This window comes from Plectropomus leopardus, chromosome 1, assembly GCF_026936395.1.
Source record: "Plectropomus leopardus strain MGB_pleo_1.0 chromosome 1, ASM2693639v1, whole genome shotgun sequence".
Lineage (NCBI taxonomy): Eukaryota > Metazoa > Chordata > Actinopteri > Perciformes > Serranidae > Plectropomus > Plectropomus leopardus.
The window spans coordinates 40,176,306-40,201,436 of NC_142176.1; the positions used below are offsets into that span (position 1 = coordinate 40,176,306).

General features: G+C 40.5%; 1 protein-coding gene across 3 annotated transcripts in view; it reads right to left on the reverse strand.

Moving 5' to 3' along the window:
- znf536 (zinc finger protein 536) overlaps positions 1–25,131 on the reverse strand; it is a 298,506-nt gene that overhangs the window by 256,904 nt on the left and 16,471 nt on the right. For all 3 annotated transcript variants that reach the window (XM_088081055.1, XM_088081050.1, XM_042484580.2), the window contains exon 2: positions 11,838–11,919. The gene's annotated coding sequence lies outside the window, so the exon portion shown is untranslated. The remainder of the gene's footprint in view (positions 1–11,837; positions 11,920–25,131) is intronic.

A 25,131-nucleotide genomic window follows, 5' to 3' on the forward strand; every position in this document is an offset into this window, starting at 1 on the left:
CGGATAATTCCGTCCCACACGGCTGGCATGGCTCGGCTGAGGGTCGACCGGCACGGTCCCGATCGGTCGGCCAGCTCCGTCTGAAATGCCCCGGTTGCCAGGAACCCCAGTGTGCTCAGCACCTGTATGGGCACAGGCAGCGCATGGCTCCTGGCTGTGTTGCGCTCCAAGGCCGGCCGCAGCTCTGCGCACAGTTCCACGAGGATTGCCCTCGGGAACCTAAAGCGGCTGATGAGCCAGTCGTCATCGTGTGCCAGTACGTCGTCTCTGTCTCGAAACACACGCTCTCTTCTAATTGCACCATTTGCAATGTCCTCTAATGCTGCTAAAGCTGCCATTGTTTTCAGCGGTACTTTTTGCACCACTTTGCGCACGCTTTTATATCCACTCATGTAATTGGAGACACGTATGTGTGTGTGTGTGTGTTAATTGTTCACTGGTGTTAATTGTTCATGTGTCTCTGATGTGCACATCATTAAGTCATCATTCAGAGGACGGATTGGTTACACGTGTTTATTTTATGTTTCCCAGGATCACCTCTAAGTGTCGCCAAAGTATCAACGGCTGTAGAAACGTGCGTACGCCAGCTATGAAGTTGGCGTGAGGCACCGCACATTTCCACGGTCATTTCACTCTTGATACATCTGAACTTTGCCGTGAGAAAGAGCGTACGCCACGTTTTTGTGCGTACGCACCCTTTGTACATGAGGCCCCAGGTGGACACAATCTGACTTGCTTGCAAGTGGCACTCATGGTATAATGGTAAATGCTTTAGCATAGTGTGAAAGTAGATCATCGAGTCAACGGAAAATTCTGTCAATCACACAGCAACACGCATCTTACAATGCTAACATTAGCTAAGATTAGTCACCTTTGCCTGCTGGCCACATGAGACCAGGTAAGGCTGTTATTGAGTGAATTTATTTTTTGCCATTTAATTGGACTTCTGTCCTTGTCCCAGTATACAAGCACCGGACCTTCTTCCAGTTGACCTATTATGTCACGTACCAAACAAGTTAGCAAGCAAGTTGCATGTCACAGTGAAAACATGGATAACTTAACAGCGCTGTACATTTCACACATACTTTAAGCATTACATTACATTTCCTTCCCTTCCTCTTCTTTTTTTTTCCGAGGCTGTTTTCAACAGATTTATGCTGTTTGACTTCCAAGTCAAATTACAGCACGGGGAGCATGCACAGAATGCTAAGTCCAGTTCAGGTCCAGTTCAAGGTGTATACATGAAAGAGTAAATCAACCCCCAACCACATTATCTGGGTGTGTTAGTCCGTCTTCAAGAAATTCAGCTTAGTACAATTTCACTAACAGGTTGACATGTATTTTAAAAGTCCAGTTTTAGTCAGACTAATTGATTTTTTTTTTGATTTTTTTTAACATCATGTAAATGTACTAACTGATTTAACTCAGTCAGTACAATAAGTACTAAGTCCGTCAGTAGCAAATAAGACCATTTCCCAAAATATCAAACTATTCCTTTAGGACTAAACCTTTTTATTTGTAACAGGAAAAATGTGGTATTTAATCTTATAAAATGTTATATGTAAGTATATTGCACTAGTAAGAAGAGGAATTTTGATTAACATAAGCAATCACAATATAATAAAATAAGACTTTTTCTTTGCATGTTCCAATAAAGGACGAAGCCACTAAGGTTCAAACTGCAGCATGGTTCAGAGTTTATTTCTGTGGTGAGCTCTGATCCCATTTCGATCTCATGTTCCACACTTGTTTGAATGCAGCTTGGTGAAATACATCCTGAGCAGCAGGGGCTGAGCTATATGCTGATTTCTGTGTGCCTGTGGCCTGCGCGAGTGTTAATTCTCCAGTGCATGTGTGATGTCCTGAATCCCTAACTCCCGTGAGGTTTTAATTGCAGGGTCCAGATTGCCGGGGCTGGTTAGGGCCTGGCGACCCCCATGAGATGTCACAGTCTCCATTTAGCTTCCAGATCCCATGCAAACGAACACAGGGCCCCCGTGTTAGCGTGCTAGCACTGGCTGGCAAAAATTCAATTTTCATCCCCCTTTTGTATCCAAGCCTGCTGTCTTGCCCTAACGATGCTCTCTCATTCTCCCCACCTCCCCCCCACCTCCCCAATGCTCCCCTTCTCTTGCCTTCTCCCTTCAACAACAGAACACAGTGGAGTCGTTAGGACCCTCTCTTCATTACTTCAAAAAACCAATCATTAGACACCAGAGTATATACGTAATTAGAAAATCACTTCCTTTGCAATCCCGGCTAAGTAGTTTACATACTGTAATTACAGGGACAAAATCAATTTTTAATCATTTCACTGATTGGGCTCATCAGCTCAGTAGGAACATTGTATCCTGCTTGTTGTGCGAAAGCAACATCTGGGCTAAAACAATTACCCTTTTGTGTTCCAGAGCGGCTCTGAAAATGCCTTGCTGTCACTTCCCCCTGTCGTGGACGCTCTCTTTCTATCTCTATCCGTCTCCAGACGCCTTTTTTCCCTTTGCCTTTCTTTCTTTCTTTCTCCCACTCCTTTTCTCTTTTCTCTCTCTCTCTCTCTCTTCTTCTCTCTCTTTCTCTTTCACTCCCTGCCCTTGACTTGGACATGGAGGATCACATTTAAAGCTTTATAAATCAATACGCTATAATAAGCTACTCTTGACAGAGAGGGAGAGAAAGGAGGAAAAAAAACAAAAAACAACATATTGCTTTTTTAACACCTCCCATGTTTTTTTTTTTCATGCCCCTGTTGTTATTGTCATTTTTGTTGTTTTCTTTTTACATTGTTGCCTTTTAGAAAACAGCTTGTATTCGTCCCTGCAGAAATATCACCTTATTACCACGGATTCTATGTGAAGGGGGGGGGGGGAAATATGACAGCAACAAATGTGTAAAAGCAGACCATTTTCTGTCTTCTCATTGGAGTGAGACATAAATGCATAATCCGGCTTCAAACTGCGTCTTCTGTCCTGGTATGTTTCACCCTTCACCAGCTAATAAAATGCTTTGTATTCTTGTCTGAGAGAGACCCGATCGATCCACATTAGTCTGAACTCTCTCTCTTTCACTTTGAAAACTCAGGAAATCAGATTTCAGAAGGGGGGAGAAAAAAAAATCGGTTAATGCATTGATCACTGGGGCTGTATGCAAATCACATTTGCCTCTATTTTTTTGCTGATCAATAGCATTAATTAACGGCTTCGTTTTAACAGCATCCCGCAATCCCGTTAGACACCGCTGTCGACCTCAGAAATCATCCCCCCCACCTCCGTCCCTCAGTAGCCATGGAAATGAACGGCGCGTGGCAGGGGCCATAAATCAGGAAATCCAATTTGACCATGAGCTCCAGTACTAACAGTAAAATATGAGCGCTAACACAGCACAGGTAGATCATCCCATATTGGGAACAATATTATGTATTTATGACAAAAAAACAACAACCACTATAGAACAGAAAGTTTTACTTGAGTGCTTTTTTAACTTTTTCCAACGAAGTCTGTCAAACTATTTTAACCCTTTGAAGGCTGGAGCAACAAAACTTTTCTTGGGTTGCTGTCAGACACCTTTCACAAGTACTTTAACCTCTAAAGGTTCAGTTCCTTTCAAAAACATGAAAAAAAGGCAATGATCAACTTTGTGATACGTTTCACAAATTGCAAGGAATTAGTAGAAAAAAGCAAAGGGAAAAATGTCAAGGGAAAAAGAAGCGAGGGAAAACTATATTTATAATTATCATATTTAAAATGAAGTTACAATATTATTAGATTTTTTTAGCACTTTCTCCAGGTCATTTCTGTGTTACTGTTTGTTTAATTTATTTATTTATTTTTAGTATTTTTCAGTTAATTTTCTTGTACTTTTTACTATTTTCTTTTTTATTCTTTCCATGTTTTAAAAGGAATTAAGCCAATTTGTTTTTCAGAGGCTTAAAGACACTCCAACTGCATGCAAGAAATGCAGTTCACTCATCATGAGGAGTGATGTAAGGTGTGAAAACCGTTGTTAACTGTTGTCTGTGGCTCTGGAGCAGCTTTCTAAAGGAAATAAGAACCCTGATGTTGTTCATGATACCATCAGAGTGTGGATTTGAGACTTCAAATTCATAACACACAGCCTGTATAAGGGCGTGGAATCTGAAAGTGGTGAGAGTTTACCAGGCACTGAGGATCTAATAAAAAATGCTCTTGGTTACATTGTGGGAATTGTAGGGTCCGAGGTTATGAGAGCGTGACCCATGCAGGAGCTACAAGTCATTATATCTCAGCCTGTGTCGCTTTGATTTGGATCATTCTTGATTTAATCTGTCTCCAAACTTTATGGAAGTGCAATACTGAATCAATGGAGTGGCCCTTTAGAGGCAACACATCCTCACTCCCAACTCATCATAGCTTTTTCAGTGAATTTTTCATGTTTACATGTGATATGCTAGGTATCCCGAGTGTTATTGATGTTCCGGGAAGTGTGCATTATATCTTATTTCTTTTCAAAATACACCTCTGTTTACACAGGAAATGCACAGTTTCTGCTTGTTAAATGCAAACAGTCTTTTTCAAAATAAAACAAAATTCAAAAAATTAAAATAAAATAAAAATTAAAATAATTAAAATAAAATAAAAGTTAAATTAATTAAAATAAAAAGATTTACTTTAATTTTCTTGTGCAACAAAATCATGTGATTAGGTTTAGATAAAGACATTGTGGTTTGGCTCAGTATTTATACAGGAAGCAACCACCAGGCTCCCACATGAAGGTCCGGTGTTTGTTTGACCCATCCACCACCCCTCCTGCCTGCCCTATTCAGAACTTCCAGCTCCTTAAGTTAAGTTGCCGTCCTGTGATGTAGGCTGAGGTATTAGTTTTTATGGTATAAAAAGGTATTTTGAGATTCCGAGATGATTTTCAATACTGTCATAAATACAGGTGCACCTCTTTCTATTAAACTCCTTCTATGTAGTGCACAGCATGCGCCACCAGAGCTCAGTCTCCGGTTTCTACTGGTAAGGTTAGTGCTGCATACTTAAACCCTCATATACCCCAATGAAATTTAAAGAAGGTATGAGGGTATAAAAAAATGAGAGTCTACTGCAGCGTATCGAAAGGATGACTTTTTTTTGTCAGTGTATGACACTGAAATCACTGACCAAACAGCGGTATTTGACACTTCAGAATAAGACCAGGTTGTTAAAGGACTTCCACTTTCATGTGTATGTATTTGTGTGTTATTTTCATTTTTGAGTTGTTTTTTTTTTTTTTTTTATTTTAGAAAGACATAGGAATATGAACAAATAGGATATAAAGGACAATATGTGCATGAATAACAGGACAAATGTGTTGTAACTGGGACCAAGGGGGTAAAGGCGTGTGTGTGTGTGTGTGTGTGTGTGTGTGTGTGTGTGTGTGTGTGTGTGTGTGTGTGTGTGTGTGTGTTTGCATGTGTGTACATGGAGGGGAGCTAAGCCATGAATCTGCACATTTTTATTTTAATTTTAATGGGCACTGTCATTGGGGGTATTTTAAGAAATAAAGTAAGAATCGATTATTTTTCCTAGTCGACATCACTTTTTTGTTAGTTATTTAACAGTAATGCTGCAATAGCTAACTCCTGTATGTCATAAAGACTGTGTGTGTGTGTGTAAGGGGTAGGGCGGGGGGGCTGGTTAGCCCTGGTGTGCTAACCAGCCTAGCTGCTGCTGCCAGGGATGCTAGTATGTGGGATTAATAATGGACGCCTTTTGAAATTATTTTTATTCCCTAAATGCTTTTTTGTGTTTTGTTTTGAAGGGCGTGCATGTGTGTGTGGGTGGGTGGGGGGTGTTAAGTGAGTAGGGGAGGTAGTTGGTGAAGGGGGTTAGGGAGGGTGGGGTGGGGGCTTGCTTGCTCATTTGGAGAGCTTTTCCAATTATACAATTAGTCAGGAATGTAGGCCAGCGGCCTTGGTGCTCCTCCTGCTCCCCGACCCTGGATAGCAAGTGCCCTCGCCTCACTTTGTATTTATCTGTTTCCTTCTCACTTGTCAAAAAATACACAAATAGAAACATTTAAAAAAAACAAAAAAAAACAGAACATTCAACTGTGGATAGAAAGAAGTGAGAGCGGCAGCAGCTCGCAGTCCAGGAGGTGGTTGAAGCAGCCGGTGTCCCAGAGGAGCTAACAAATGCTGACCTTCTTTGTGAATTGGGTTGCGTGTGAACGTCCATGGCAGCGCACTGTGGTGTTAATAGATAAAGTCATGGGGTCGGGGCTTCTCTGATCACATACTGTTTGTTGTGTTGAATGGCTTTTTTGTAAACCCACTACCAGCTCCCACAATGCCCCAAAAGCCCACAGCGTTGGGAAGAGGAGCGTGCTAGCGGGACAGCCTGTTTGGGATTGAACACACACACACGATGCTAACCACTTTTGATTCCTTTCTGGGACGGAGTGATATGATAAATTGATTTATGATGAAGGACAAATTGTTTTATAATTTGGCCCCTTTCTGATTGTCCCCTCACTCTCGCCTGCCTGCTACCGAGTGTGTGCCGCACTGGGTTTAATATGAAGCAACAACAACAGCCAAGTGCCATCTGTTGGCATGCAGATTTTCTGTAATCTCTCTTTACTGATTACAACAATGACTACACGAACCTCTTAAATAATTATCCCACAATGTAAAAAAAAGGGAAAAAAAGAAAAATAATTATAATCATTAACTCCCACCAAGTCTGCCACTCCTCCAGCAAATGAAGGCTGTCAGAGAGAGAGATAAAGAGAGAGACGGAGTGAGAGAGAGAGTTTTTCTTCTGCTGTGATGCCAATCATGTCTTATTTATACCAGCGGGGTAGAGTAGCACACAGCAGTGACAATCTTAACCCAACAACATTGAAGAGGAAACTGTGGGAAAATTGACCCCTCTCCACCCACCACCCCTGCACCTTATGTTGTTCTTTTTCTGTCTCCTTGCAGAAAATATCATCCCAAAATGGAGCGCAAGCTCTCTAGTTTGTCTGACATCCCGTTGATATTTCCAGCAGCGGAATCAGTGGTGGGTTTTGATGTTCATCGCCCAGGATAATAAAAAAAAAAGTTTCTGTCTCGACCACATTTTGCTTCAAAATTTTAAGCGAAAGCAAATGCGACACCTGTTCATCCACTATCTGCAATCTAAACAGTCCAAAAGTTGGCTCCCTACCTGAGCTAAAATGACCATAAATGCATTAAACAAGAAGTTGACACCTTTTTTTTCTGTGGGGGCTACTGAAATGCATTCTGGGGAATGTAGGAAATCCCAATCCCAACAAAGTGTCTGAAGCCACGCCGACACTGTGTGAGTTCAACAAAAAAAATAAAATAAAAATTACAACATATCCGTCATGGAATATACAAAAAAAAAAAACCATCATAATTTAGTTATCTTAATGTAAGGGTACGGAGATAGGTAAAGGGCCAGGGTTAAAGGTTAGGGCTTAGATAACCCCCCCCCCCACTACAGTTAGGGTTAGGTTTCAGACAATAACATTGTGTCAGTAATGTCCAAATATATTTTCTTTCGTATAAGGTTTCCAAATGCAAGATTTTAACCTTTTTAAATTTACTTCATGATTTAGGATAATGCTTTTTTTTCCTATAAGTCATTGGTGGGAGAATTTTGATTTTCTTCTTTTTTCTTTTTACAATAAAATGACTACAGAGCAAGAACAGATGTAGAAAAGAGGCAAAATGATAATGATGATGATAATAATAATAGTAATAATAATGTATTAACTATTGTTGCTGATGCATTAGAGTGTAAACAACCTTTGATTACAATAGTCGGTTAATGTGGGGATAATTTCAACTTCCCGAATCTATTTTGTGTGTACAATATATCATACTTTATAAGCTCATCACACTTTATATGTAAAAATGTAATATGTTAAGTAACTACTGAATATAGCTCAGGGGTATTTTTTGGATTTCTGGACATTGGGGGCTTAGCACAGACCTCAGCTGGGGGGTCCAGGGGATCCTTCCTTTTTTACCATTAAAAAGTATTTTTTTTTATTTAACTTTCCATATTAACTCAACTCAAGTACTGAACTCAAGTATTTCAAACTTGTTCTAAGTATATACACTGAAGTAAATGTACTTAGTTACTTTACACCACTGCTATGGATTCAACTTTATTGGAGGCAACTGCAGTTACAGCAGATTTGGCATGTCAAGGTTTAATGTGTGTTTGTGTGTGTGTAAATGCTCATCCGTGTGTGTGTGTGTGTGTGTGTATAAATGCTCGTGTGTGTGTGTGTGTGTGTGTGTGTGTGTGTGTGTGTGTGTGTTGCGAGTCTGTTTATGAATCTCTTTCTAGATAAGTCATCCGTGCGAGTGTGTGCGTCTGCAAGTTTGTGTGTGAGCGCTTTGTGTGAGAAATGGTGTGAGAATACGTCAAGGGGAGCATGTGTTAGCTCTGCATCCAATATGAGGGAAATCTGTGCCACATACCTCCGATATGACACAAGCCAAAACGACATGACTCACCCATGCTATATTTGATTAATAAAACTACAGCCGGCTGAATGTGTTTCAAAACAGCAGATCATTACCGAGGCGCGGTTTGACTGGAGAAATGTAGCATCGTGTTATTATTATTAAGGTATGAAGACAAAATGCGTGTGTGTGTAGAGCGTCTGATATCATCAAAAATAATCTCATCTGAGTGTTACATTTGTAGTTAAACATGTCTTCATTTTTTCAGTTTAGAGAGGCATATGTGAATGCAGGGTGGTAATTCAGAGAGGTTGCCTCAGCATGTCCTGAAGAGGACAGCTGCCATATATATTTAATCCTGCTGCAACTGAATCCTATAATAAATGTTATAACATGAATTTCCCAGCTTCAACAGAAAAGGTTTCCATTGATTAGCACTTTACAAGCAATCAATTTTTACAAACCGGCTTGACCCCCTCATCTCTTTCTCGGTTTCTCAGGAAGCCAGCTCTCAGGACGATGCTCTATTACGAATTTAAAAGAATACAGAGAAGTGAGGGTGGGTGAGTAATTATTAGAAGGCAGGGAGAGGATTGACGCTGTACGGATTGACGGGGAGCAAATGTGAGCTACCTCAGAAGAGGAGTCTATTCCTGTCGTATGAATGTGGCGGCAACAATAGCGATGATGATGACACGCTGATTACAAACAAGCCGGGTGGGATGAAGCCTCCTAACCTCACAAAGCAGACATATCCCTCACTTATACTTGTCATATGATCTCCCATCACTCAGTGACGCACACACACATGCAGTGCACACACTATAACAGCCCATCACCATGAGAGATGGGGTGGCCACGCTCCTCCAGCTCCAGGAATAATGGCTTGCACCTGTTAACCATGTCACCTCTGTTTGCTAATTGTCTCCTTGAGCTACACAGAGAGGAATTGACAGCGTTGTGGCTTTTTGACAGGTGGGGTGTGTGTGTGTGTGTGTGTGTGTGTGTGTGTGTGTGTGTGTGTGATGGGAAGGGGGGTGTATCCTTAGTCAAAAAAGACTGGCACCAAACTTATTTTACTTCTAGCAGCAATCTCGCTTTGCGGTTACTTCAATTTATTGACAACCCCCCCCCATAATAATTCTGTAACTTATCATTATGATAATTGTAAATCTAGTTTATCCTTAGCATTTTTCCCCTAGACATTTTTCCTTAGGGTTTTTAAATCATTTTTCAAATTATTTCAATAAATTAATTTAAAGATATATATACATTTGAAAGGCATCTGGAAGCAGAACAAGATAAGTGATGTCGTTCCGGATTTCAAAGGGTTAAAGCTGCAACATGTTTCTGATAACATCTGAGGCGAGAAATATTCAACACAAACATGAAATTTTGGTTTATATCTGATCAGCGCAGCTTTGTTTTACAGTTTGAACGTTGTTTTTGCGGCCTGTGTTTTAACTTTGCAGAAAGCAGTATGGCGCCCATTTCCTGTTTAAAAACGCTCGCCATTAGGCCAAAACCGGTACATAAAATATGTTTCTGAAAACATTTTAGGTGAGAAATCGGCAGTGCAGTAACTTAATTTTGATCTATATTCATTCAGCACTGCCTAGTTTTACTGTTGGAGTTTGAGAGACACAGAGAAGGGTTTGTTAGATACTCCTTCAGTCCGTGGTGGCGGCAGCGTGGTTGGCGGGCAATACAAAAATGCAGAAGTACAGCCTGTAGGTCAAGCAACAGCTCCAAGAGCCAGAGAAACACTGCAAAATGGTGTAAATTACGTCATTTGTTTAGCCGGGGAGAGTTCCCTTTTAGCCAACACATGATCTTTTTTTAACCAAGTGTTTTTGTGTGCCTAAATCTAACCACGTGTTAACCTCAGCATTGTTGAGATGAGAGATTCAATCCATCGGCTACATAATTATGTGTAAATATCACATATTTGTGGTTTGCAGAAAAAAGTGCTTTTAGAAATATTTCTGCAGTATTTCTGTTAATCTGGTTTTCCATTTACAAACACACAGATTTGCTAAGAAAAAAACATTTGCTGGCCAACAAATCTGCCCTAAAAATGTTTTAGAGAAATGAGAATCTAGCTGATCACATCATGCCAATTTCAGGGGAATTTCCCACTTAGTCTCTAATGAATGTCAAATGAATATTTTAAGATAATCATCTCAATAGTTCTGCATCTGGACATGCAGGATTTGGAGCAAGTAGCTCGTAAAAAAAATGGTTGTAAAAGTAAGTAGGCCACAGCTGTTATTTCAATGTGTCAGATACATTTAACCAACATTTCATATCTGCTGCTGCTCATCTCTTTTCCAGGTGGTGGCAGGTTGTGAACAATAATTAAGCTGCAAGTATAGGTGGGTTTTTGAGTTTGAGCTGATTTTTTTTGTACTTGAAAAAACTAATTAAATTCAATAGAGGAGTTTAAAAAAAGTGGATTGGAGTCTGGACTTGATTCCAATGAAAAGACACCAACCATGATTGGCTCTAGCAGCAGTAACATGGCTCAGAGGTGTTTTTTGGATGTCAGTTTGTGCCATCAACAACATATCCTGCAGGTCTTTCTGCTACACATAAAAACATTCCCTGCTGCTACCATGAGTGTATGAGCGTTCATATTAAGGGTCGACAGATAATCGGCCCAGCCAATTATTGGGGCCAGTATTTGGCACTTTGCAGATTTTCTGTATTATCTGTATCTGTATATAAAATCTCAGGGAGCTATTTCTATTTATTCATTTCTTTTTAATTTAAATGTTCACTTTCTTGGTGGGAACTTGATGTATATGATGTTGAAAGTTTCAGCTTTGATTAAACATTTGCTAAAGGCATTTCAACAAAGTTTTGTGTTGGAGTTTGTTATATATCAAATTCTTTCTCAAAGATTTTCATTATCAGTCTCATTAACTATAAGTTATCGGTATTAGCCCTGAAAAACCGGTATCGGTCGACCCCTCGTTCATATTGTTGTCCCAGATACTTTTTCTTGGGGTTTTTTTTTTTAAACATGATGTTCAAATTTCAAGACGCAGCACCACAGAAAAAAAGTCGCAAAAGTCTAAAAGTTTTGTTCCTGGAAGGTTGTGTATTCATTTTATCTATCTGGCCAGGAAAAAATACATAAATAAATGCGATGATGATTGTGAAATAACAGATTTTGATGAGCTCAAGAGAGGCCCACTGACCTACCAGCAGAAGCTGCTTCTAAGGTCTGACTGTCTAAGAAGCGCAGCGCTGCTTAACAAGTGCACGCTCAATTGACTTTCCACCGGATAAACAAAGATTTAAATGGAAACAAAAGATGCATACGGTTGTGTGCAAGCGTGACAGACATCTTTAATATCCTCCCCTTTCCTGTGATCAATCGGTGTGATCGTACCTGTGTGACTGCCGCCGCTCCGATGAATGCCGGATGTCAGGAAGAGCGCCGACAGCTCCACAGAAGGTGGGACGACAAGAGCCTGTAAACAAAGCACACACACCAGGAAATTCACAGTCACCTGCAGTCGAAGCTTGACAAGTTTGCAACACTGGCGACAGAAAAGAAATACCCATTAAAAACATTGTGCGTTGATCCCCCACCCATGTCTTTATTTTTCCTCGGGACTTCCTGTGAGGACGTGATGTCATTTACACATCCATGAGTAATCTAACAAACGCATGAACTGTAATTGCTTGTGTGTATCAATATTTTACTTTTTTCTCCATTTTTCTCTTGTTATTACTTTTTTTATTTTGACACTTTAATATCCAGTTTAGAGCGAGGAAATCATAGTGGGGCACATACGAAGATGTCCGAGGTTTATAATTTGTTAAAAAACAAACAAAAAAAGAAGCTTTGTTCTCATGAGCAGAAAGCTGTGAGAGGAGCCTACGCAGCAGAGCACAGGATGTTATCTGATCCAGCCTTGAAGCCCTGCCGCTTAACGCCAGAAAAATAATCAAGCCGACTCAAAGTATGTGCAGTAAAAGACTGCCACTCCCCTTTAAAGTAGCATGTAACTCTGTGAGTGGCATTTAAGCCGAGGCCTCACAGAGAGACGCTGGGAAAACTGACAGTGGCTGACTTTTGATATGAGTCACTATTTATGAAATTAGAGAGGATGTATTTCCTAAAGCCTGCAAAAAAAAGACAAAGTTTTTATGCTTAACCCTTTGAAAGGTGGAGCAAAATCACTTTTCTTGTGCTGCTTTCAGACGCCTTTTGCAAGTATTTAAACCTTAAAGTCTGAGAAAATCAGTGCAGTTTCTTTCAAAAACTAAATAAGAATTTTTCCAAAAGGAATTAGAATTGGAAAATTTTCTTATACAAAGCTCGGCAAAATTGCTGGTGAGAAAAATGGAAAAAGTTAGGGAAAAACCTATATTTTTAATTATCAGAACTACATTAAATAACTACATATTTAAAGCACTTTTTCTTGTCATTTCTGTGTTGTTGCTGTTTTCTTCTTTTTTCCTAAATAATATTCATGCAATTTTCTTGTACTTCTTACTAATTCCAAGCTATTTTTTTAACTCGTTGCCTTCGTCCCATGTTTTAAAATAAATCAAACAAACTTGCATACAGGTTTCAAAGGGTTAAAGACACTCCAACTGCACAGAAAGAAATTCAGTTTACTCATCATAGATAGATAGATAGATTGATCAATAGATCGATAGATGGAATAGTTACAGAATAGTTATAATATTTGAAGCACTATTTCCAAATCTTGTTTTGCCTTCCAAAGGCTAAGGCTGAAAACCTGAAGAAGTTGTATTTTCTTTTGTTGAAGGAGCTATATGATCCGTTTCCACGCAGCTGACTAAACTTCTCCCGATTAACATTTCATTCTTTGTGACATTTCAACTGTTTACTTGCACGCGTCGAAGTTTGCTTGGACGGCGATATGCGAGATCTAGCTTTTTGTGTATTTACATTCAATCTTTAGTGCTAAACGGCATGCACTCCTTTATCCAAAGATCACCTGTCAGTCACAGTGTGAGCACTAGTCATTTTTTTTGTGTGTGGTTTTTTCTGTAGGTGGCGCTCTTTTTTTGTGATTCATTAATGCACCACATTATTACTTAAAATTTTGGACTGGCAAAGAAGTACGGGTCCAACAAATTCTCATGGCTATTGTGGAAGTGGAGAGGCAGCCAGGCATGGAGAAGCTGGCTCAGTCCTACAGCAGAGAGGAGTGGGGTGGGGGGAGAGCGGAGGGGGAGCACAGATGTGGAGGGTCTGCAGGAGGGCCACCCAGATCTACCCACCACTACTGTTTCAATGGAGCATCAAGAGTAAAAAAACTCACACTCACATACAGGGGGAACACACACACACACACACACACACACTCGCATACACAAAGCCACGACATTGCCTTAAGTCACAATCTAAATTGGCTCCCAAGGGCATACCGACTACCTTGTTCACCAAAGGCATTGTGTATGTTTTCTGAGTGCTTAGCATATGCTGCCGTAACCTGAGATCTCTCTCTCTCTCTCTGTGTGTGTGTGTGTGTGTGTGTGTGTGTGTGTGTGTGTGCGTCTCCCCTGCACGCACATACACATGTAGCCACACAAACACACAATGTTGCTAGAAGTTGCTCTGTTTTCTCCCCTTACGCATTTCCCATCAGGCCCTTAATTAAATTCAAAATAGTTCACATCTACCTATTAAACCATGTTGCGCCGACCGCCCACCAGACAAACCTCGACAGAGACGCAGATACAAGCAGGGTGATGGCGCGTGTGTGTGTGTGTGTGTGTGTTTACGCGGGGAAGAATGTGGTACGACGACAAAAGAAACTATACTTCTCAGATCACAAGCAATGCGGGGTGTCAGTTTGCTTTTTTAACCGCCATATGATATTCTAACGCTCAAAGGTAACTGTAACACTGATTTTCACCAAAAATAATATAATAATAATCTAGAAGGTGGATTTTCTAGACCTGGCACAAGGGCTGAAAATTAAAAATTTTCTTACTTTTTCATTATTGCTGTTTTCATGCTCAAAACTGAATATGGACTCATAAAAATAGCTTTTAAATTACATTCAAAGGCAGATACAGGCGGGTTATTGTTCACCGGAGCAGCAAAAGCTACTGACACTTGATCAAATCTGCTACATCTATGATTTGATATCAAGTGCATGGCAAGTAATGAAAATAGCTAACATTTTAAGACAGTCTAACCTTTCCTGTGTTTACCTTATTAAAGCGTGTGTACCTTAACTGGTAGTGCAATACACATAGGGGGTAAAAACAATGTGTATAAAGCCGGCAGTGTTTAAGCAGGCGAACAGTAAAGTAATAGGCAAGAGCAGTGAAGTGTTGATTCTACAAAAGATGCGGGGGGAAAATTGCACCTTAGTGCACACAAGCAAACACACACGCATGCACACACACACACACATTCCCTTCCCCTCCTCAATATACTCCCACAACACGGCCGGCTGCCTGGCAGCCGAAGTTAACATTTTCAGAGAAAATATTCCTTGCCTCCAATAGTCCGATGTAATTCATTTTCCATCTCTGTTCATTAATCATTGTTAAAATTAGTGATCCATTTCTTCCACTCTGCCATCTGCACTCAGCTTCCTAACAAACATGACACCTCAGCGCATAATAAAAGCTGACAGCTACGAGGAGGCCTTTCCAAATAGCTTTCTGCATATGTGCACCTCCACAACTTGATGCCGTTGTCTGACAAAAGTAGATTATTTAGACCGCTGGCTGGAAAGAGTAAGCAGACATGTGCATACACAAACATATATGGACATATATTTGCATGCATGTGTGTCCAAAACTGCGGTGTAACGTGTCAAAATTGCAAACAAATAATCTGAGGACTTACAGTCATGTGCACGCACTTCCGTGCACATGCCAGCACATACACAAAACAACAGATGTGCCTAATCTTGAATGGAATGTGCTAAAATCCTGATAAGGAAAATCTCCCTCACACTTCTCAGCAAAGGGGGCAAAGTGAGGAAAAAAAGGGGGAAACATACAAAATATGAGCACTCATGAAATGCAAGAGAGCGAAAGAAACATAGAGAAAAGAGAGAGGCCTTGAAAGTTTTGTTTACATGGTTTTTGCTTTAACGTCAGCTGGAACAGTGTTGTACTTTTCCATTTGCATTTGCTTCCAGCAGCTGTGGCATCCGTGCGTATTTGTTGTGATACTGTATATCAGCTCGGCTACACCCTGATCTCCGCTCGCTACGCTGACAGCTATTTCGGAGGAGAGACAGTGTGGGATAGAGAGGGAGAGAGAGTGAGTCAGAGGGTCAGACGATGCCCCTGTCAGGTCACCAAGGGCTCATAAACACCAGTCTGATTCACATAAAAATACCTGGATGGAAAGCTATCCTCTCCCCAGATGCCTCGGCAGACACACAGTAGCCTGAGCAGATTTAGGTGCTTAAAATCTAGCTGGTTTAATATATTACAATCTTTAAAAATGAGCTACACACATAGTTCAATGAGGCATAAAGCAAGAATGCATTCTAATAACTGTGATTTTTCTTGGGAGACAATACTTAAATAAACAGGTACAGCACCCGAAACCCAGTCTACGAGTTAAGTCTTTAACACTTTACACTGTCATTACTTATTTATGATCAAATGTCTTATTTCTCACATAATTTCTATTATCGCTGAATGATTTTTCCACCAAAAACAAGTAAAAAATCAGACAAATCATATTCAGAATTCACCAAGAATAAATTTGACTGCTATGCAAACCTCTTTCTCTCTCTCTCGCTGTGCCTTTCTCGCTCTCAAACACACACACACACACACACATATGCACAGCTTACCCACACTACCTTCCCCTAGTCTCTTGTTAACACCCCCCCAGACTGTCCCTTCTCACATCCACACACATATGCACACAATCACACATTCACATGTACACACACTAAAACCTCAACAATCCTATGCTGCTGTAGTCCTCTGATTCTCTTCTGTACACACACACTCTCAGACACACACACATACACACACACACACACACACACACGGTCAGGATCCCTCCCTGGCGAGGTGTGTGTGTGTCTCTGCCCGAGGCACAGCACATTAATCTATATAATGCCCTCAAAGAGAAGGCTTTTTCACACCGCTAACTGCCAAGGACTACGAGGGGCAGCGGCTGAGCCATGATTCAGCTGTTAGCCCAACTGGCGTCCCTGCGCACACACACACGCACGCACACACCCCAACACCCCTCGCCAACACACACACACACACACACACACACACACACACACACACACACAATATGTTAGCAAGAATACACACATAGACCCTTCACTGGTGAGACAGGCAATGCAGACACCTTTGTGGGCTCACACAAGGACACACTCATCAACACTAGAAATTAGTATCAATACTTTTTTGGTTGAATGTGTCAAAAAGTGTCAAAAACTGAAACTGAATGCTCAGATTCACACGCCTCTTCACTTATTCTTTGATCATATAGTTTCTGATTCAATTCCGTATTTTGCCAATTCTGGACCGTATGGTATCGAGGAAAAGATCTGGTATAGCTATCTCTGTACAGAAAATGTCATATTTGTTTCATTTCTAAAATAGAACAATGACCAAATCCAACCCCAGCCCCAATACTCTTTGGTGAAATGTGTCAAAAAGTATCTGCCACACCTATTAACTTACACTTTAATCAGATAGTTGACCGTACCATCTTGTGCAGCTGTGTGTGTACGGAAAATTTAACATAAGAGAGATTTAGTTTCTTTTTCTATAAAAAAAAACATGTCAAAGTCCAACCCCAATACTTTTGAGTGGAATGTGTCAAAAATGATCAAAAACTGTCACTGAAAGCTTAGATTTGCACTCCTCTGTACACATTCTTTAATCAAATAGTTCCTGATTTAAGTCAGATATTTTACAATTTTTAAACGGATCGTATTGAGGTGAAGATCTTGTACAGCTGTGCTTTAATAAAACCATATCATAAAGTGTTAAGAACTGAAACTGAATGCTAACTTAAACTCAAATGCCTCTTTATGGATTCTTTAATCAGATAGTTCCTGATTTAAATCTGAATTTTGCCAAATTTAGTTTAGTTTCTTTGGTAAAATAAAACAATGCTTTTGTAGAAAAATATCTGCCTAACCCTATCCCTAACCCTACCCCCAACCCAAATCCATTTCTCAGTATAAAAAACTAAAGAAAAAAAAAATATTGGTTTGGTGTATAAATTCAGATATATCTGTAATTGTTTAAAACAAATTCAACTCAAATATAGTTTTCCCCCTTTAGTTTAAGGTCCATCATAATTTTGATATAAAAGTGTTCACAGCAGCTACAAAATTCTAAATATTTCAGATTTTACTGCTGAAATTCAGAAAGCACCTGAGCAAATAAATGAAGAAAAAGAAGCCGTTCTCTCCCTCTGTCACCAAGAGCAGACACTACAGAAGACGACAGTTTACTGATGTTACCTTGCAGGATTTCTGGGCTTCACCGTCCTCATATTTCAGACTCTAACCTCTTGCCAGTATGTGAAGTTGCCCAGTGCAGATTTAATATTCATTTGTTGCACAGAGGACCACAAAACAGACAGCCCAGAGCGGTGATTGGAGGGCCAGTGCTCAGAGACAGACGGCGAGCAGAAGAGCAGCTAAATCATCTTGACATTCACCAAGAAGTAGCCACACAGAAAGCTACTGCTGCTGTTAGTTCTCCCATCGACTAATTTGGTTCTACTTAACCCCTAAACACCCCGCACGCACACACACACACACACAGAAGTGGATGCAAGGCAAACAGAGACTGACACACATGTATGCACACGCACGAGAACGCACGCACGCGCATGCCTCACAGTGACACATTTAATTCCAGGTTCTCAGCACATCTGAATTACAGCAGGCTGATGAGAGAGAGAGGGCCAGGCCCCTCCGGACTGATTAGCATCATTTAAGAAAGCCTTCCTTTTTTTCGGCCCGCTTCAGTGACCTCTCTCTCCTGCTCTATCACTCTCTGCCACTCGCCGGGTCGACCCTCCCACCTCCCAGCCTACAATATGGGTGGCATCCCCGCCAGCACAAGTCAATATGGAGTACACTCATTTACATCTAACACAGGAGAACGACTCAAGTGCCTCTGCCTCTGGGGCTATTTTATTCCTTCAAGTATTCATAGACAATTGCTTGTTAGCTTTAGATTCTGTTCTCTAAAAGTGTGGACAGAAGGACATAACTAACGCATATATACGTCAGGCGCCATATGATGCAGTTTTTTTCTGCGCGTGTAAAGTAAATAAGACAGAGCCTGTTTTATTTGTGCATATTTCCCCCCTTCTAAATTATATAAGCCTTGCACATGGCTTAAAATTTTGTAAAGCTTTTCTCAAAATCCTACTTATGGTTGCCATTCTGTGCCAAAAAGTTCATCTGGCCTGTAAATTTAAGCATGGATTACAAATATTCAAATCATGAGCTTACTGTTCAAATAAACATTTCCAACAGGGAGGGGAAAAGTTGCAAGGCATACACTTTCAGCATAATTCCTCCTCTGGCACCTCCCCTCCCCTCGCTCCTAATAAAACAACCACAAAAAAAAAAAAAAAAAAAAAACAGCATGGAAGAGAAAGGGGTGGGTTAGGGGTGGAAGAAACACAAGAAATGCAAAAACAAAAGACAGACTTAAAAGTTTGCCGTCTTCATTTACCGTGCGGCTGGATAAACAGTGTTGATGAAATATGTAATTAATGTAATTGTAACCACCTATGCAATTACAGTCAGCCGGGTGGGCTAACCCGGTACACCCGACCATAGGACAATAGGGCACCTTATTACAGTTTTAAAAGGGGAGGGAGGGAGAAGGGGGTGAAAAGGGGGGGAGGCTTAAGCTGGTCAGCTGCTCACCACATGGTAGAAATAATAAGGACTGAAGTCACAATCATTTCAGCTTTGGTTTAGCTTCGCTGATCACTGCACTTTATACTGGACAATACAAATACCTGACTAACTGCTGGGCATCCAAGCTTTTCTGAGTCATATTATCTATGATATACATATCAAATGACTGAATATAATATGAGAGACTAATCTGCAGTGGTCGAAGCGTAGTTTAACTAAATAAAAGCAGTAACACCACACTGTAAAACCACTCCATCAAATGTAATTTCAGTAAAAGTATCCGCAAAATGTACTTAAAGGATTACGAGTTAATGAAGTCAAAGGAGAAAAATGACCCTTGTAAATGTTATACCATCACATATTATATTTCTGGATTATTGCTGCTTATGTGTTATTGCTTAAGTAGCATTTTTTTGTTGTAGTTGGTCATGGGGAAAGAATTTTAACGTCTTTATATTTGGAGTGAGAGGAAAAAATCCATACAGCATAGTATCGTGATATTTTACATGCCGATAATGTATCGTCACAGGGACACCGAGTGTGTGTTTTTTTTTTAATTATCTAAATAATAACCTATGCAAATACAAATGAAACTTCTGGTAGCCTACAGGAATAAAGAAAGTGCTTTTTTAGTCCACTTGATACTTTTTGCTCCAGTAAAAATGACTAATGTGAGGACAACAGACTGAAAACTTTCTGTTATTATCACATCATTTGCAGTTTGAAAAAAGTTAATGACTGCAATATGTTGAAATATTTGATATCCCAATATGTGGGAAGTATCATGATATTATCTTATCATGGGCCTCTGGTGATTCTAACCCCTACTTTATATACTACTGGGTAGTTTGATTTGTATTCTGTTTTATGAGTCTGTCATATTTATTTCCCAAATGTCGTCACTAACCTGTGAAAACCAAGTATGTAGCTGAAAACAGTTTTCAGCTTTGTGCTAACATATTTTTCAAATAACGAATGGGATTTTAGATAGTTCACTAAACTCAAGAAGTAGGAGCAATTTCTTATTCCATGAAGAAACTCCCAACCCTTCAGTTTTTCTAGCAAATTATAAAAACTTGGAGACACGTGATTTTCATAGGACAGCAACAGCTGTATGTATTTAAGTAATGGTGTAAATTTTTCCCTTAGTGATGTTGTGGACAACAAGTATTAAGTAGGGGTGGGCAGAAAATACTAAATAATAAGTACAACATTTTGGTAGTCTAAAAGATTAATGAAATTATTAGCATTTTCTGTTCACTGAATGAAATTTGCTACAATAAAAATGACTGAAGTGAGATAAAAACACTAGAAACTTGATCTTCATAGATTAACAGATACTGACAGATTTTTCCTTTGAGGGTATAGTTTGCAAGGCAATAAATCACGATATATGTTCTTGCAATAATCAGCACATTAGAACATGTTTATCGTACTGTGACTTACATATTATGATAAATCCTATCATACGGCTGCTGGTGATTCCCTCCACTACTAGTGCCTTGAAATGAAAATACTGGAGTACAAATTCCTCAAATTTGTACTTAAGTATTTGACTAAATGTACTTATTACATTACTGCCACTGGTTCTGTCTGTTACAACTTGATCCAAAGCATTTTCGCATCTATTTGAATATTTATGTATTCTTACTGCGCAGCTTTCACACTAACTTAGAACCATCTGCAACCACCAAAAAAACCCTTAGAATAAAGCCAGTCCTGCTCCTAAATATGGACAGCTACAATCTATGAATGCAGCATCAGTACAGACAAACATATTGTCACCTGGGTAAAATTTGGGTTAAGGTGCAGGCTGCCTCCCAGACCCGTTCACACTGACAGCCGGTGTTATCCCGGGGATTAAAATAGCCTCTTCTCTGCTACCCGCCCCTGCCCAGCATTAAAGTCTTCCACATTTGCAAAATTGCAAACAGATGCAACTCAAGTACCTGCAAATAATCTGCCAAGACCAATTTCAAAAGGGAGATTTCAGAATATGTGGGAGTCATTAGAGGGAGTATTATTTCAGCGATGAGCGCAAGAGGGCCAGCCGTGGATCACCCAACCAGATGGGTTCTGCTGCCTTTTATTCAGGAAGAAAGAAGCCGACGTGTTCTTCATCTCCCCCATTCCCCTCAAATGAAGATATATAACTTGTATGAAACAATTACGGCAGAATATTGGAAGTTTCAGAAGCAACCAAAGAATGTCAAATTTCCTTTCGAGTTTCTCAAAACAATCTTTTCATCTTCTTCCCAGTGAGGATGCTTTCGGATGGGGGGGTGGGGTGCTGCGGGGAGGGGGAGAGCTGGGGGGGGGATTTTTCGATGTAAACGAGGATACAGATACAGAGATCTGAGGCTTTTATTGTTTTGTATTGAGTGTTAAATATGAAAAAGAATTAAAAGGTAGACGCCTTAAAAGGGGGCCTGTGGCGTATGTAAATGAAATATGTTTCAGAGCCATAATTTGCAACTGCTGCTGTTGTTATTTTTCAGACGGTTATCTGAAGTTTTTCTTGGTCGCCTCAGTGCGGCTTTAAAGCGACGCACAACAAAGCGTTCACCAATTAAAGACGATTTTAACACCAAGAACTGCGGCAAACTTCATTAGATTCTCCATCCAAGCCGCTGACAAAAAGCCTATCAGAATGCATCTTTAAGCGTCCGTAATGAATAATGTATAATCAAAACATACTTTTTTTGAGCCATTCGCGACATCGAGCCGCCCTTATAACAAATGAAATGTTTATATCAAATGGAATTTGATTAGGTGACTGGTTATTATTGCTAGTAGGGAAGCAGAATAACAATCTAAGGCACTTTAAAAATGATCAAAATCGCCAGGCCCTTGAAACAATACACATTCAATCAAATTCTTCATAATTGTAACAGTAGGAAGCATTTTAGGCATTCCACCCACAACAAACAGGCTTTGTTCTCCTGTTATGAGAGGCAGCGAGGGGACACAATCAAGTGCGTGAGAAAGCCAGGAACGCAGGATTTCAAGCAATTCCTCCCTCTTTCTCTTTCTCTCTTTCTATACCCCCCCCGCCTCGCTTCTCTCTCTTTTTTCAGGGTCGCCCATATTATTTGCTTCCTGTCTCATTGTAGCTGGCAAAAAGAGAATTTGGTAATTGAGTGGTACAGAACATGTGCCCTCCCTGCTCGCAGATGACAGATGGATTATAAAAACTTCAAAGGCGAGCATTTGGAGCACCAGGGGAGAGATGCTAGGTATTTGAACTATCATTCTTTACCCAGGAGACAATGACTGCCTGACATGGTGCATACATCAAGGAATAGTGCAACGGCACAGACATAATCCAACACACACATGCGCGCACACTCCTTCCTTTTACTTCTTTTCCATCTCTCTTCCTCTCTCCTTCTCCCTCCCCGTGCTATATATTTAACATCCTGTTCTGAGCAACTTTGCGCCAAGCTCAGGAACATAACAAGTAGGGGGTAATGCTGAGAGGAGGAGGAGGAGGAGGAGGAGGAGGAGGCGCTGGCAGGGGAAGTAATCTTATCTTTGCATTTTCCTTTTCTTGACTTTTCACCTTTATAGGATTTTTTTTTTTTTTGTGACTCTTTTGCAGGGTTCAAACTGCGGTGTCGGCTCTCCCGTGGTTGGTAAAATACTAATCAGAGTTTAGCTTTGTGGCTTTTTTTTTTTTAAAGTACAGCCAGATTAGCAGGCCTTGAGGAAAACTGTAAGCACTACTGTACCGTAAGTGAGGAGGAGAATGGTGGGCGGCGACGCCTGTAATCTTCTTATAAGCATGATTTATGAAAAGGGCCATCTGCTTTGCCTTACTTAAGCACGGAGGCAACCTTTAATAATATAAGGACATGAGGAAAAGGGGAGGGGGGGGCAGAAGGGTGGGGGTGAGAGCGAACGGGGCTGTTCGACACAATGACACACAAACACACGCACAGAATGACTTCAACAAACTGATCACCCGAATTCAAGTTTCCCCCTCTCTTCCCACACCTCTTCTTCCTGTCTCTCTTCCTCTTCAGCATCCGGCCATTAGTTCAGATGGCAGCTAATCGCCGCTGACCTCTCCTGTCACACCGTTTAACCCCAGCCCCTCCCCTTGACCCTGAAGGAATTAGCAGCCTCACTGTAACACACACACACACACACACACACACACACACACACACACAAACTACCTTGCATACAGAGGAAAAAGTCTCTACACTTCCTCTCACACGTAGTTTACTACCTCAGGTTTCTGCACCACTCGGTATGATACTTAGAGCAAAACCAAAGGAAATCTTAATGATTTTACACAGCTCATAAATGCAAAGGATTCTACAAAATTATGAATTTGGTCTATAAAATGTCCACAATGGCCATCACACATTTCCAAGTTCAAGCTGATGAATGCAAATAGCTCATTTTGTCCAACCAAGTCATCCAACAACCAAACATATTCAGTTTGGTACCAAAGAAACCAAGCAAAAACCTGCATCTGAATAACTGGAACCACTTAGTGTTTGTGTCTAAAGTGACTTACATGACAAATTAATTGTAGATTTGTGGCAGATGAATTTTCTGACAATCAACAAATCCATTAATCGACTAGTCGTTTTGGCATTAGAATATTTAATTAGTGATTAATCTCCCACATGTCTTTTTTTTTTTCTTTTTGCCTGTTATTTTTTTCCAATGCCAAAGAAATTCAATGCACAACTATTTAAAACAAAAAAGCAATAAATTCTCACATTTGAGAAACTCAACTTTTTCCACATTTACTTGATAAATGCCTTATTGATCATGGATATTTCAGCCACTTATTTTATTGTATTAGCATTAGTTTTAAGCATCAGTCAGAAGAAAATAAGCCAGTTAAAACCTCTATCCTTAAATTCCAAAACAACCAATCAAATTATAAAATGAGGGGCATGCAGAAACCTGCCGTATCATAACACGTTTGACACATGGAGAACAAGTGCTGCAGTAGCGACTTGATTGCCATTCATGCCCCAGCTGCTGCCCTTTGGCCTCGCTGTGACCTGGAAATGGCTCCCAGCGCGACCTTAAAGAGCGACAGCGGCAGCGATGGGAGGAGATCTGTGTGTGTGCATGTGTGCGTGTGTGTGTGTGTGTTTCATAATGAGGCCATATGCTATTGTGCTACAAGCCACATACACACACACACACACATACACACACACACACACACACACACATTTCCACATGTGCATACAGACACTCACACACGCCCCTCCCCATGTGGTCACCTTTTCAGTGTCCATCAGGATTGTCGGCCTAATCCTCGTCGGATCATCTCATCAATGCCTAGGCTGTTTATGTGTAATGGATCCCATCTAACTCCCTTTTTCCCCAACCCCCCACCCCCTCCAGTGTTCCCCTTTGCCCCTCCACCCCCTCTCCTGCCTCCCTCCAGGTCTCAACACCCCTCCTCCCTCCTTCTTATCCACTGCTCCTCAAAGGAACACACCAACTTTTTTATTTCGAAAAGCATTTTTTTTCCACTGATCACTTGAGACATGCACCGAGTAAAAGGCAACAGATTTATCTCTGTATTATATGTTACGTGTGGTGTCAGTGTTCTAAAGGAAGAACAAACTGTAATCTAAATACAATGAAAAATAAATCCAGCACTTTATTCCCGGTATATTATATTCTTTTGAAAAGGAAAGTGCATCTTTTAAAAAATGGACAATCTAAAGGTGGCTTTAGAGAATTAAACTCTATGGACTTGGGCAATTTGGCTTGATTGTGGTGAAAAAACATGGGAGGAAGGCAACTCAAGAAGAAATGACC